The sequence below is a fragment of the Grus americana genome, chromosome 1 (assembly GCF_028858705.1).
Source record: "Grus americana isolate bGruAme1 chromosome 1, bGruAme1.mat, whole genome shotgun sequence".
In the NCBI taxonomy this organism is placed as follows: Eukaryota; Metazoa; Chordata; class Aves; order Gruiformes; family Gruidae; genus Grus; species Grus americana.
This window is the reverse complement of record NC_072852.1, coordinates 117,572,027-117,586,578: the sequence shown is the minus strand read 5'-3', so window position 1 is coordinate 117,586,578 and position 14,552 is coordinate 117,572,027. Positions and strand designations below refer to the sequence as shown.

General features: G+C 43.5%; 1 protein-coding gene across 3 annotated transcripts in view; it reads right to left on the bottom strand.

Annotated features, from left to right (window-relative positions):
• KCNE2 (potassium voltage-gated channel subfamily E regulatory subunit 2) overlaps positions 1 to 14,552 on the bottom strand; it is a 72,738-nt gene that overhangs the window by 38,974 nt on the left and 19,212 nt on the right. Inside the window, exon 1 of one of the 3 annotated variants that reach the window (XM_054811995.1) lies at positions 10,469 to 10,568. The exons of the other annotated variants lie outside the window; for them this stretch is intronic. The gene's annotated coding sequence lies outside the window, so the exon portion shown is untranslated. Of the gene's footprint in view, positions 1 to 10,468; positions 10,569 to 14,552 lie in introns of those variants that run through there. 3 annotated transcript variants of the gene reach the window in all.

Genomic DNA, 14,552 nt, shown 5'->3' with positions numbered 1-14,552 from the left:
TGAAACAGAGCACACAGATGCCTTGCATACAGAAAAAAGCTTTTGCATACAAAAAAGCTTTTGACAAAATGTGGACTATTTTTAATATCTGCAGATGAGCCTCCCTAGAGGCAAGTAAAGATAGAGGTGCACTGAGAGACTAACAGAAACTAGTGGCACTGCTTTTTGCAAATTAGTTTTTAAAAAATGTCAATTTTCAGGCAATCAGTAGAAAGTAAAAGAGTTCAAAGTCCCTTCCCTCTTTGTGTTTCAGAACTCAGATCTTGCCTGTTTAACTTCCCACTTGTCTCCAGCAATGGTTGTCTCTTTACACTGCCTAAGGGCAAAAGCCTTAAAAGAGCCTCTGAATTAGCGATGGCCATCCTCTGGCCTGCAGGCCCATGGTAGCATGTGAACTACTTACAAGGGATCTGGGAAAAGTGACTGAGGAGAAGAGTTGTCACTGTATTTATGCTACGCTTCACCTCTGTTAATAATTTCGTAGGGGTCGACTAATTGGGAGACACTGCAAAACACTGCTCAAAATGAGCTTGTAATGCCATTTATCAAAATATCAGCTGACCTATTAAAGGATACAAGATCTCCTCACGGGCGTTGTTGCTCATAACGCAAATGAAATTACTATGAAAATAATAGTTTCCTGGTAGACTTATGAGTTATGGATAGCTAATATCTAAAGTACTAAAAAAGCAGGAGGTAAAAAAAGATTATTGTAGTGTGATCTGAATGACTTTAACCCAAATTGGAAGATAAGGACAAATAAACCTGAAGGATGGGTGGATCATCCCCACATGGCATGACAGCCCCTTTAAAATCAGCATGTGACTATTCTGCACTTCTGCTGGAAGGAGATCCTAAAATACACCCACCACACACCTCCCCACCCCATCATTTCCAGATTCTTCACTTGGTTGCACACACTTCCTATTGCTTCTGGCCCAGAAATGGGGACAGAAATGAGTTCAACTGCAGGATCTGGTTTGCATTGTTTGCTCTTGATTCGTTTGGTGTGCAGAGGGCAGTGTTTTCAAAAAGCCTCCATGACACTACAACTGTTCTCTAATGAAATGTCAGTGGGAACTTTACCACTGACTTCATTGGGAACAGCTTTAGGTCAATGCTAGGCTCTTTCTGGAAAAAAAAAGAATAAAAAAAAAAAGGAAAAAAAAGGAAAAAAAAGAAAAAAAAAGAAAAAAAAGAAAAAAGAGTAGCCCAACAGAAAACAGCAAAAAGCCCTCAATCTTTGTTTTCCTTAAAATGATGTCTTGTGAGTGCATTACAGAGTGATGCCAGTCCAAGGGGGGCAGGAAAGAATGCTGAGAGACAAAATGCAGAGTCTCCTCTAAATATCAAGCGCAGAAAGCAGCCAGTGACTTGCCATTTTTACAGTGTATAATCGGCAGGAAGCTGTCACAGATGCCCTACATTCTCCAAACAATGTTTTGGTTTCTCTTTCCCTTCGGAATATTTTCTGAGAGCCCCCCTTGCCAGCTATCTCATCAGTCCTCTGGTATTTTCTCCTGAGGCCTTCAGTTCCTCATCTAATCATGCCCTCTTACATATATCCCTTTTCACACATCAAGGTCTCCTTTCACCTTTCTCTCTTTCCTTCATACCGTCACAGTTTTAATTTAGGTCACTTCGTTTTTCCATCTCAGTGTAAGCATGTGATTGTGTTTAGGAATCTGTACTATCCTTATTGGTATGAATGATGGTTCTCATTTCTACACTAGTCCAGTAAGGATGAAATCTTTCCAATAAAGAGTCTTCCCTAAAGTGAACACCAGTTCCCAATCGCTTTATTGAAAGAAAATTATGATCCCATTGCTAGGACCTGGATTGCCTGTAATGTTAAGTTTGTACTTGCTATAGGCCCCAAACCTTATTCAGAATCAGTGGAAGTTTTTGCATCACGTCCAAAGGACTTAGGATTGCATTATAGCTTGTTATGGGATAATTTTGTTTTCTCCTACATGAACAGTCTTGTTCCCACTTACTCCTGCATATTTCTGCTGGGTATTGTATCCTCACAAGGGGTGTTGCACAGTGACAAGAATTTTCACCCTCAAATATACCTTCCTTAAAGCCCACTTATTGTTTTTGGAAAGTGCTCAGTTCCTTCAATTGTTTTCCTATCAATAAACTTTCACTCATGAATATGTTCTCCATGCTAGTGGCAGGTTTTACCTTTAGACTAGGGAAACAGAAAGGTAGTTGGACCATGTGAACGCAACTGCTGCTTAGCTTTGTGCTAGCATGAATGATTTTATGGGTGCCACACTGTTCACTTCTGGCACTGAATGGCTCAGTAGCTGAGATCATATGCAAACCAGCTGCTCTTCCAGGTGACATATTCATTGTCCCTATAGGCACACTCCACATCCAAACCCTATGCAAACATTCTACAGGGAACAAAGCTGGCTCATCTCCATAAAACATTCATAGGATTGGAACAGGAAGCTAATGCATTGTGTGCTATATTTTTTCCTCTATGTTCCAGAGAAAAATATCAGAAAAGAAGGAAGATACGGGCCATTAAGTCTGCAGTGCAACCAGGTTGCAGTCATGAACTGAGAACAGGAGCTGGTCACCAGCTTCTCAAAGACCTAGCAATAAATGGGAAAAATAAAAAAAATCAATGGATATGGCCTCAGTCTTCATAGCCACATTTCTATCCAGTATGAATTTGGGCTGCTCCAGCAGAATCAGTGTAGATCACTGAGGGTCTGTCTGGCGATAGGCCTCCTAAGTCCAGACTTGCTCCAGGTCATTTTAGTAAATAACAGTGTACACAGGCCACCATTTTCCAGGTGACTTATGGCTGCCCGATACCTGAATTGATCTGAAAATCCTAGCCTGGATATCTTCAGTGGCAGCAGAAAATTACTCTCTGCTTTAATAGAGTTCCTACAAAAGAAACCTCTTGTGTCTCCAAAGAAAATCCATACACTTTTCTAAGGTGACTTTGTTGTTCATGAATGGTACCTGTGTGCAGCCAGAGTTCTCTGCTTGTTACAAATAGCTCCTAAGCTACATACATTAAAAAGCAGTTTTAGAGCAAGAAAATAGCTTGAAAGGAATGAATGCTTAAACGGAACACCATCTAAAGAATCATTCATGCCAGCTCAACAGCTTTATTACCCCTTGGTCTACTTTATTGCAGGCTCAGAGGAGTAGAAGATATGGATAATAGCCACTCATACCTTACATTTCACCCTCAATCAAAAAGCTTCTTTTTCTGTTTTCCACTTTTCATAGAACAGCCACTTACGTACTTGCTGAAGGCAACTGCCCACTTCTTACAGAAACCCTAAAAAGACGCAGTGGTGATGCAGTCATACTTAAACAATAGCTTGTTTTACAGAAGAACTGTTCATTATATACTGTTTATAAACGAGTCCCAGACGTCTTTTCTTACACATACATCTGCATATAGTCATCAGTTTTGGCAAGGACAGTATGGAGTGTGGTAAATCAGCATCAATCGGGCTCACAGACTATGCTGGAATTTGTCATTGCAGAGGGCTATATGGCTTTGACCAATAAAAGTAGTGAAGCAATGCTTCTGCTATTTAAGAAGTTTAGTCCATTTTGAAGAAAGCCAACTAGGCCCCTGGCTTCTGCGGTCTAGCTCTTCAAAGGAGGTGTTTTCAACCTGCTTACCAAAGACCAGTGATAAAGTCTCAAAAAGTGAGTGCAACAGGCTTGTAATTAGTCTTTTCTTTAATGTACCTCACCCACAGAAGCAAAAGAACCAACAAAATGGAGGGAGAGTGGATCAAAACTGCAAGAGTTTTTTAATTTCATTTTAAATTGATTGCAAGTGTAAACCATCATCAATAATACACCAGAAGATGCTGCTCCTTAAAGAAAGGGATGGTGACCTTCAGTGAACCAGGTTGACAGGCATTGTCCTGGCATCTCCTGGTTATCTTGGCCTTGCAGAATAATTAGTACCTCAGACATGTCCTTCTCATTCTCTTGCACTTTCCCATCATCAGGCCAATTTAAGTAATGGTTCTTCCAACCAGTTTGCTGACCATTTAGTTTCCTAGATACTTCCACTGCCTCACATGCAGAAAGAGGACTGAATGTATAGCGGTAGCAGCTTGACTCTCAGCACAGGTCCCTTTCTTCTTCCGGTGCAGTACTTGACTCACAAATGATCCTGATGCATCATTCCTCTGCTGGGAAATGTCTGGATTTGTTACTGCTGTTACCCATGGGACGTTATTACTTACTATCGTACCATGTTGCCTAAGAAACTCAGTCTTCAGGTTAGTATCTCATTGTGCTAGGAACAGCAAACTCCCTGACTAAACTCTGGTCCAGAGACTTTATGGAGAGTGACTTAAGACAATAAATGGATGTAGGTTAGGGATGCCAGGAAGCAAGGAGAAAATACGTCAGAGCACAGTTGGCAGCAGTCATAGTGTACTGCTGTTGTCACAGCCAAGCTGCTCTCACAGAAGCCCAGGGAAGGGGAATCTGAAACCAAATAATGAAGTCACTTTGCAGGTTTTCCTGGGAAGGTCCCTCACCAAAGATGCACTGTGTAAGAGAGCAGGAAGAACTCAGATTAATCTCTAACATTGACATCAGATTCTGGCAACAAGGCAGGTAAGAGATGACTTACCACCAAACATGATGCTACAAGAATGAGGGAGAGAGGCATCTCTTCATCAGGACAGTGTGGACAAGAAGGTTACATGTAACAGGGAATAAGATCCAGTGTACGGGTTGAACAGAGAGAATTGGCACAGTGAGCACAATATTCTGTAGACTACGTTCTCAATAGAAAGTTACTGGGTAGGGTGGTGGGTAGAGTAAGGCCAGAAAAAGGGTGTTGTGGCACTTTGTGGGGTGGAAGTGCAGGAATTGGGCTAGCAGATTTTGGCCTCATCTCCTAAGGAAAGAATTTCAATATGGTCATGCTATCCAGGTGTTAGTGTCAGTCTCTTGTCCTATTTCATAATTTTTGCGTCCATTAAGTTCAGCCACATCTGGCAGGTAAACAGGCATCTCAAAATACAAAAGTCCTACACAGTTCATTAAAATAGAGGGCAGGGAGAAGACAGAGACCCTAGAAGAGTCTTTGCCTTGAGCGGACCATCCACGGGCTGCAGTATGAATTCACTCCATATAATATGGGAGAGAAAGAGGGCATATAAATGATCCCAATGATATAAGAGCTTCCATTGGATGCTGCATCTTCCTACATACCAAAGTCAGCCTCCAGATACAAATCCATCAAAAAACAGGATACTTAAGTTCAAATATTCATGGAACAGGGTAGCAACGTCTGTACATTAAAGGTGGCTTATATTAAAGATGGCTTTGTTCCCATGTGCTCATGTTTTCCTGAACCCATGCTCTTCTTCCACCTGGAAATTCTGCCTATTTTTAGGATATTTCATTTTCAGGACTTCCTATGTTTGTTTGGATTTCTGGACCTCTGGCAGATGCAGGGAGACCTGGGCAGCAGAGCTGACAGGCTTTTGTACATCCCAGATACTCCCACTATATGAGTACACCCTACCACACAACAACAGTGCCTGACTAGCATCTATCATTGTACAAGACAGCTGGCAGGTAGATCTCGGTTTTCTAAGCCATATCAGAGATGCCTGAACAAGTGTTTTATAGCTGGTCTTCACACTTAATAAAAGTCCCACGTGTTTTGGAAATGTTGACTTTGCTGAGCATGTGCAGAAGAACATCCTGTGTATCTTGTGCCTCCATGCTCTCATTCTGTAACCATAATGTCCATATTATCATGCCCAGAAAACCTCAAGAGAAAACATGGAAAAGCTGTATATAGCTAACAAGGACATTCTAGAAGATTTTTACATAATCCAGAAATGAAAAAAATTATGCAGAGACTTAAGCAATAGATGAGTAGAGGCAGAAAGTGATGAAGGCAGAGATGAGGGGGCAGGAGGGCTATAGGAGTTGTGATGAGGGCAGTAAGAGTCAGTGATGCTGAAGGCAAGGTGGAAGAGGCACCAGCAAGGCAGGCAGAAAATTAGTTTGGGCAGAAGGAGTTGGCCTACTGTTGAATCTCCATTTCCTGCAGGGAACATGTTTTATGCACCATGTAAAGCAATAAGGGAAAACCAAAGAGGGGTTATGTCATCTAAGCCACTTTTGAAAGCCTTTTTAATAAAAGGTTTGAGCTGCAGGGCCTTGCAGAGCCTCTGCACCACGGTGCTGGCATTTCCACCTAGCAGCAGCACTCCCAGCCACCGCCAGCCAAGCAAACAAACAAACAAACAAACAGCTGCCATGTTGTGTGCATTGTAGATGAACTCAGAAGAAAATACAGCTGCAATTAGTTGGCATGCAGCTGTTGAATTAAATCCTTTACTGCCCCGCTAGTAGAGCACTGAACTGTGGCTTAAGCTGCAGTAGCTGGATTCAAAGCAAGGGGCGTCAAAGAAGGGGTTAACCCTACACCTGTGTGCATGTTCATAATGCATATTTTTTCCTGAACACATTATTAGTCTGTTAGCTCATTTAGAGACCATAATGAAGTCATTATGATGCCACCAGTATATTTTGCCAGAAAGCTGGCAATCTTTAATCTGCTTCCTCTACAGAATCTCACAAAGGAAGGGAGAAACCAAAACACTGATTTCAACTAACAATGCATTATTTGCAGTGCTGGGTCCCAGCACATGCTGAGAAGAAAATTCTTTTGTTTATTCCACCCTCCTTCTGATGGATTTTACATAACAAGCAAGGCATAGAAGATCCCTCAATGCAGCACAAAGCCACTCCACCTTTTACATGCTTTTCATTTTCTCTGCACCTTCCTTTGACCTTTCCTTCAGCTGAGGCAAGCAAAGACAAAGTTAAAAATTCTTTGAAAAAATCCCTGGCTAATGAGTTGCCGTGTATACATGCATTGCCTGTAACTGCGCGCTGCCGCACTCGTACCTTCTTGGGGAGACAACAATATACACTTAGCAGGGATTTCTAGGAGAAGTGTGCTAGGAAACAATGGTTGGCATGCCAACAAAGAGGACTTTCTGTGGGAGTCAGGGGAAGGTAAGGGATCTGGACGAGGACAAAGACAAAGAGGAGATAATCCGCCCCAGTCCAGTTTCACACTCGCCAATGCATCTGCATTTACAAACAGCAGTAAAAATAACTTTTGTCAATCCCTGCTTTTGTTCCCCGATTAAACAATCTCACTGATGTTTCAAGCTCACCTGGGTAGCATTCAAGGCAGATGCCCCAAGGGACTGAATGAGCTGAGTTTTCCCATTAGCAATGGCTGGGATGTGACTGGGTCACACTACAGGGGAAGAGCTGAGCCACATCTATCCAGCCCTCCATGCGTGAGGGAATGTACGTCTTATATAAAAAACAGAGAGGTGAGCAGCTCAGGAAGCTGAGTCTAAGGGCAGATGGCTACTATGACCATTGTCTTTTCTAGGTGCCCGATCCAAAGTCCAGTGAAGCTTCCCACTATTTTCATCACCTAAAAAGATTACCAGAGGGAAGTAATTTTACTAGTACCAACAAAATGCTGAAAAACTGCACAAGAAATCCTTCCCTGATGCAGAGTTAGTAAATTCAATGACTTGGTCACAGTTAATTGCCAGATGTTCTGCTCACTAGTGAGTCCTCCTGAAGCTTCAGTTCAAACTTTTTTCTTCAGACAATGGTAACTTCCTGAGTTACTAGATCATACTGCACAAGGGTGACTTCTCACAGGAGCTCCCATCAGCCGCACCCAAGGACTGATAACAGCACAGCAAGATTAGCAAAAAGTTGGGACACCAGTATACCTGAGCCCACCATCCTGCCTCAGGTGGCAAAAAACTGCAGCACAACGGATATCTTCCTGCGACTAAAGCCTGCAAACCACCATTTTGTCATGATACCCTTGTGTTAAAGCACTAGCAGCACAGCTGAATGCCAGCAGAGCTACTTGCTTTTGGTAGATGGTGCACAGCTGCCAACAGCGTGCTGGCATGCCACAGTGATCTATCTGAGCATCCCCTCCCAGTGCACCGCTGCATCACAGCCCTGAATTACTGCTCCTGTGCTCTCTTCCAGTGCGTTGATGGTGCACTGGTGAGAGAGTTATTAGTGGGCCCTAAAGTGGGATAAAAATGAAGATGCATGCGCATGCTGAGGGAGCGGAAAGCACTGAGGGGCAAGGAGAGCACTGTGAGCAAGTGCGGATTGAAAGAGGAAGAGGCAATGAATATATTGTGGGTTGCTTTTCAACAAAGCAAATTATTTATGTTCTCTGAATTTATATGTGGCACATACTGCACAGCTGGGGAACTGTGATCAGATAAGAGGAAGAAGAATAGCCTTGGACTTAAAGCATATGAGCAGAACCAGACAATGTGACTCTCGTAAATGGCTTTGACCACCCAGCTCACTTGTGGGGAACCTTCGGGAGGGCTACTTGAAGCTGTAGCCTCCAAGATAAATGGGCACTCCAGTGCAGAGGAAAGGAGAAAGCCAAGGATGGTGAAATTTTCATCCTTGATCTCTAGGGACAGTCAGCAGAGTGTGTGCATGTTGCCTATATGGAAAAACTCTGGCTTTTTGCCACTCCCTGTGGTCACATCTAGCCCTGAGAGGCCCTGACAGCTTGTGGGCTCCCTCCTGCTGTGACCGCAGTGCCTGCGCATACAAGCTCCTTGCAGAGAGCCTGGGGACACTTAGATGGCTCTGGGAGATGGCCTTGAAAGCAAATGAACTGAGACTCAGAGGAGTGCCTGGCCCCGAGCAGCTGAGCAGGACATGAGTAGGACATCTGCACTCCCACCCTAGATGTTTTTCATGTTCTGTGCTTTGAACATGGTCCCAGAGCCACTGACCAATTCTAGAGCTATCAACGTTACTCTGGAGATGCCTTAACATCCACTCTGTGCCTGACAGCAGGGAGTGCTGAACTTAGCACTTACATGCAGGACATAAGCACTAGATCATCCATTGCATCCTGAAGTGATGCAGATACACTACACAGCTTCCACGGAGTTGGTACAGAAGGAAACCCAAAACATAACCATGATTTCAACACAAGAAGTTTTTGTGCTGGTCTATCCTACGACCTTATAGTCAAAATGAAGTAGCATCTTCTGGCTGTCAGGCCTGACAACCAGGCAACTGGAAGCTCTCAAGAAAACTTAGAACCTGCCAAGTCACCATTTCCAGGTGGGAAAAGGGCCATACCCAGGAGGAAATTGAATGACAAATAATAACAAAAATAACAGATGTATAGCAGCCCTTTAGAGTAGTGAAACTGAGACTCCAACTGAGGAACTTTGGCTTGGGCTGGGGAGTGGAGCTGCCCCCAGCCGCAGCATAGGAGAGATGCACAGCATCTTGGTGCATCTACAATGGTCAGGCGGTGGTGGAGGGGTAGCTGGGAGAAAGAGTTGGTGGCAAGGTGGCTTTTTTGTTACCAGTGCTGAAAGCATAGATTTAGGTGCTTGAAGACCAGGAGCATCAACTTCTCTGGGCTAAATGCTCCATAGTTACATCAGCTCACAGTGTTGGAGAACCACTTGAATATTCTTCACTCCTGCACTCCCTGGCAACACCCTCAGACATTGCCTTTCATTGATTTTAACAAGTCAAATACTCAAATACTGAATTGATACTATCAGCAGTCAGTCAAGAAGAGTCTAACAGTGCAGGGAAATGAAGAGAGAGCGTCTGAGGTCCAGGTTAATCCCCTGATGCCTAAGTCACTATTTCCACTATTGATATGTATTTATTACATTAATCATTATTTCCTAGCACTGTTGATTAAGAAGAAAATTTGCACCAATTTCTTGCTAATCTTGATGATGATGAGGCAGGTTATTACTAGAAACACTCTTAAATGCACTTATTTTTAATTTTATATATGCTATGTATATATCATATAGTTTGCAAATATCCAATATGTAAATTACACTTTAATTTTGTATCTATATATATCCCTTTCACTCAACATCACCTGAGTCTATGACATAGCAAAATGCCTCAGTTACTGCATCATCTGCAATATTTCTAATGCTAGTATCTCCTGGGCTTGAAGCCAGGCAGTTATATGTGTACACATGTAGCAGCAAAAACATACAGAAAAAAGCTATCTCTATACCAAGACTGTGTATGTTGAAAAGATTAAACTTCAGTCTTCTCATGCTGCAAACTTGGCTAAGAAAACTCTACATTTAAAAGAAGTAAAAAATGCTGCTTGAAGAATTACTGAAATGTCAAGCAGCATATGAAAGGGCTCTGTTTTCAAGTCGTCTCCATGCCCTAACTCCTTTCACATCCCTCAGGATTATATTTTTTTTTAATTGTATTAAAAAAAAAAGGCTCAGCCATCTCAAGTGTATAATTTAAACGTCAAGTTCCTGCCTGGATTCACATTTTCTAGCTCAGTTTTAAATCATTGAAAACAGATTGAATGGGGTGCCTTATTTGGCAAGCATTGCTGTTCACCTACCAATAGAACTTCAGTGTGGTCCTCTTCTGCAGACATTTACCCATTGGCTTGATGGGGCCTACTCAGGAGAGGAAGGACCTTTCAGGCCTGCTGCGTATCCTTTTGTCTCATCCTGCTATTAAATCTCTCTGGAAAAGAAACATCAGCATTCTGAAACCTGATACTGTAGAAAATTCTGTAGTGCTTTGGACCCTGGAAGTGCCAATTCATGCTTTGCTTACAGAAGCGAGGCAAATGGCTTTTTCCCCTCAAATAACATAATAATTGCTTTCTCCTTCTTGCACACAGGACATTAAACAGTTGGGCTTGTTTGTCATACAAAATCAAATTAAAGAGAGCATGACAAGTTAGTTCGTGTCTTCTCTAAAGAATGAGAAAGAACTGATGCTCACGTTCCTGCCAGCACCACCCACTTGTCTACCCTGGAAGGGCCAAATGCCTTTTCCCAAGGTGAGAGCAGCTCACAGGTGCTCTCCAGTCCCAGGTGTGGAGCCATGATTTACCTCCCTGCTATGGTGAGCTAACCCTGGCCATGCATTTCAAGGGTGGAAAAGTCCTCCACCAGCATTCCTGCATCTCCCTGTTCCCGTGTCTCTGTGCGTCCTCCCACACCACACTCCCTGCAAGCTGGATCCGCTTATAGTTTCCTGTTTGGAATTGGAAAGCAAATATTCCCCTTGGTCTGCTCCCAGCATAACCACTACCAGCTCCAAAAGTCCTAGTTAACTTCTGCTCTGTCCAAGCAGGATGTTCTTCCAAACATGCAGCCGCTGATCCAGGGGGCACAGCCATATCCTGCTGAAGAGGAAAAAAACAAACGCCAGAGTTTCAGCTGCATCAATACAGGTAGTCGTGGTTGCAACACCATCACAAGCCCTCCAGGTTTGAGCACCTCCACAACAGACTCGTAGTACCTGGGGAGGCCCCAGCACCTTGAAGAGCCATGGCTAGCTGCACACTGGAAGTCCAGCAGCATCCCAGCTGTATGTCCCAGTTACACGGAGCTCCATGAGGCATTTCCCAGCACTCTGAGCCACTGCCTCATCCTTCTCCCAGAAAGACTGTTATGACGGCATTGTCCTGCCCCAGATGGAGGAAAAGAGAAAGGCTGGCGGGAAGCAGTGGTGATGAAGAACGGAGCAGATAGTAATATCCATGATGATGTCTACATTTTATTTTCCCTTTTAATTTACAGCCTGGCACTTCATCTGCAGTTGCCGTTTTCCAGATTGCACCTGGTTTGGGAGTTAAAAAAAAATATACTTTTTGTTGCTATTGGCCCATAGGTCAGACTAGCTTGTTCTACTTGTCATGTATGTACATGTGAGTTTAATAAAGTTTGTTGTCTGTTTAAGCTCTGTTTTTGTCTACACAATTGTAGGGAAGTGGGAAGCTGTCACTATGCCAGAATTTGTCTTACTGAAGTTCAACAAAACAGTAAGCGATCTAGACAAACCAATAACATGGCACCCTGTGTCCCCAAACCAGCACGCACTAAGAGCTTCATTAAAATTGATCTTGAATTCAGCAAGTAAATCAACACTCACCCAAGACAATACATTAAATTAATCAGGCACAAAATACCCCGTACAGATCAGCAGGCCAAAAGTTTTTTAAAAATAAGCACAACAGAAACTTTCCGTTCTTGATCAATATCAAAAAGTACCATGATGTTTCACCACAAAGCAGCACATGTAATTAGCAATCAATTACTCATTAAAATTGCCCCATGAAGCAAGCATGTGAGCACATAGAACAACATCTCTAATTCCCTTTGGCTCACTGGGCTCTGGCCTTACTTCATTATAAAAGCGCTTCCAGGGTGTGCAAAAAGGCAAAAGAGCTCCTTCAGGCCCCTGGCCCGCTCCCTTGGCAGGCTGCGGTGGGTACAGCAGACCATGACCAGGAGAGTTGGCTTCCTCACACTGCTGGAGGACGAGCCCTCTCACTGTTGGCAAAACTGCCTTTTCTGCACAAACCCCAGACTTTTTGGGTGCAGCTCCAGATGCCACATCAGAAAGAGAGAAGATGGCAAGGTCCTCCCTAGACTGTCCCATGCTACCAGTGACTGTGTCACTGGAATACAGCCCAACTTCTCCTCATCTGTAGGTCTCTGATCTCCCCAGACCTTAGTGCCATCTGTAACACCATGCAGGAGCACGGCCATGTTGCCCAAGAAATCCTCCCCAACAAAGAAGCAGTGAGTAATGTTGCGAGTAATGTATCTTCAAGGTTTGCAAACCCTTGAAGGGAAAATGATGGCACTGCTGTGGCTTGAGACCGCCATCCTCTGGCATTATTTCCAGTACGCCCCTGCTCCTGCCTGGCTTGTTGGGCCATGACCTTCAATTACCATCTGTCATGGTCAGCCTGACACTTGATTTTCCAACACCAGATGGGCCATCCATATTTCTAAGGTAAGATTTCCAGGACAGCCACACATTACGTACCCCACTTCTGTGGTGCCAGGGGCTTTTACCAGGAAAGGGCTCCTCTAGGTGTGGAGATGCCAGGCAAAGACAGCAGCTGCCCAGAATCCCTGCAGACAGGAATTAACTGAGGGCAACACATGAGGGGCTGTAAAATAGACACAGATAAAATAGCCTGATCACTAAAAAAAAATTTAAAAAAAAGAGGAAAAAAGAAGATTTGCTGGGACCCCTGAAATGTGAACCCCTATCTCCATGATGCTCAGTGACAGGAACTCTATGGGAAAAGACTACTCTTGCCGTGCAGTATGCTGCCCACAATTATGGAGCCTCATCGATACAGAGATTTAGAAATTTCCTTCCAAAGTCCACACGGCCCTAGAGAGTTAAACCAAGAGTACCCAGGAGATAATGTTTCAGAAAGGGTGAGTTTTAGCTCCAGGGGGAGATTTGGATGGTTGAGCAGAGTTCTTGGTAAAGTGGACTGTAAGGTCCCATTTCTGAGAAATTACAACAAACAAGGTGTCAGTAACTGGGAATTAAGACCGTAGGCATCCTTCTTAGCAAATCTTGCTGTCTTAAGAAGTGTTGCTGGTCCTTAGTGTGACACACCAGCTGGGCAATGGCAGCAGGGCTCTCCTGCTTCTGAGGGCTGAGCTCATGGGTTTGGAGCCAGTGCAGGCACCTCTGCAGAGTGGTGGGCTGGGCAGGTGAGCCCCAAGGTGTCAGAAAGCCTGCTCAGACCCGGGGCTGGTAATATGGGTTGAAACACAGCTGCCCAGGGAGCATTCAGGAAAGGGAGCTCAGCCAGCTGACTCATAGTCTTTTTTTATGCCACTGGCTTTCAGATAGACACCAAAAGAAAAAAAAAATCTTGGCACCTCATTTGCTAGGAGAACAGCCTAGAAGTATTTATTATTAAAAGGAGTGATTGAGCAGTGACATTCAGTGTTTCCATTTTTCAATCATTTCTGGGTTTTTTCTTCTTTTTTTCCTTGTGGTCTTTGTAAAAACACCAGAATAATAGCAATTTATTAAGAACTGGCATTCACTCAAAATAGTTTCTCTTAATGTGAATGCTCTTACTGACATTGTAAAATTTATTTACAGTTTCTCTTTTTTCTTCTGTTCATTGTTTGGATGTACCATAGGACACCAATAAAAAAAAAGTTATTTATGCTAAACAGATGTACTGTGAAAAGCCAGATGCAACATGGATGATAACTAGCAGCTGGGCAAGCCCTAGCTGATAAGCTGTCTTTGACTATGGATTTCCTTCATGCCCACAGTTGTTATAGCAGTTTTCTCTGTCACTCACTTCACTTGCAAGTACACAGAGATGCTTACAATGGAGATCTAAGTCCCCGTTACTTCCAAAGGCTGAAAAATAAAGTGTGAGCGTCACCTCCAAAGTGCTTTCTCAGCCTCCCCATGCCTCCTGATGCCTTTCCAACTTGAAAAAAAAAAAAAATCCACAAAACCCCAAGGAGGGTTTAAAAGAAACCAACATGAAAAACCCTAATATAGTGTGCAGAAAGTTGAAGTGCTGCCTGGATTTACCTCAGACACGTTAATCTCCAGAGCTGGTCCCTCCAGGCCAGGTGGAGATTGTCCTCACACTGCCTAATGCTTGTAGGTAAAGCATACACATCATC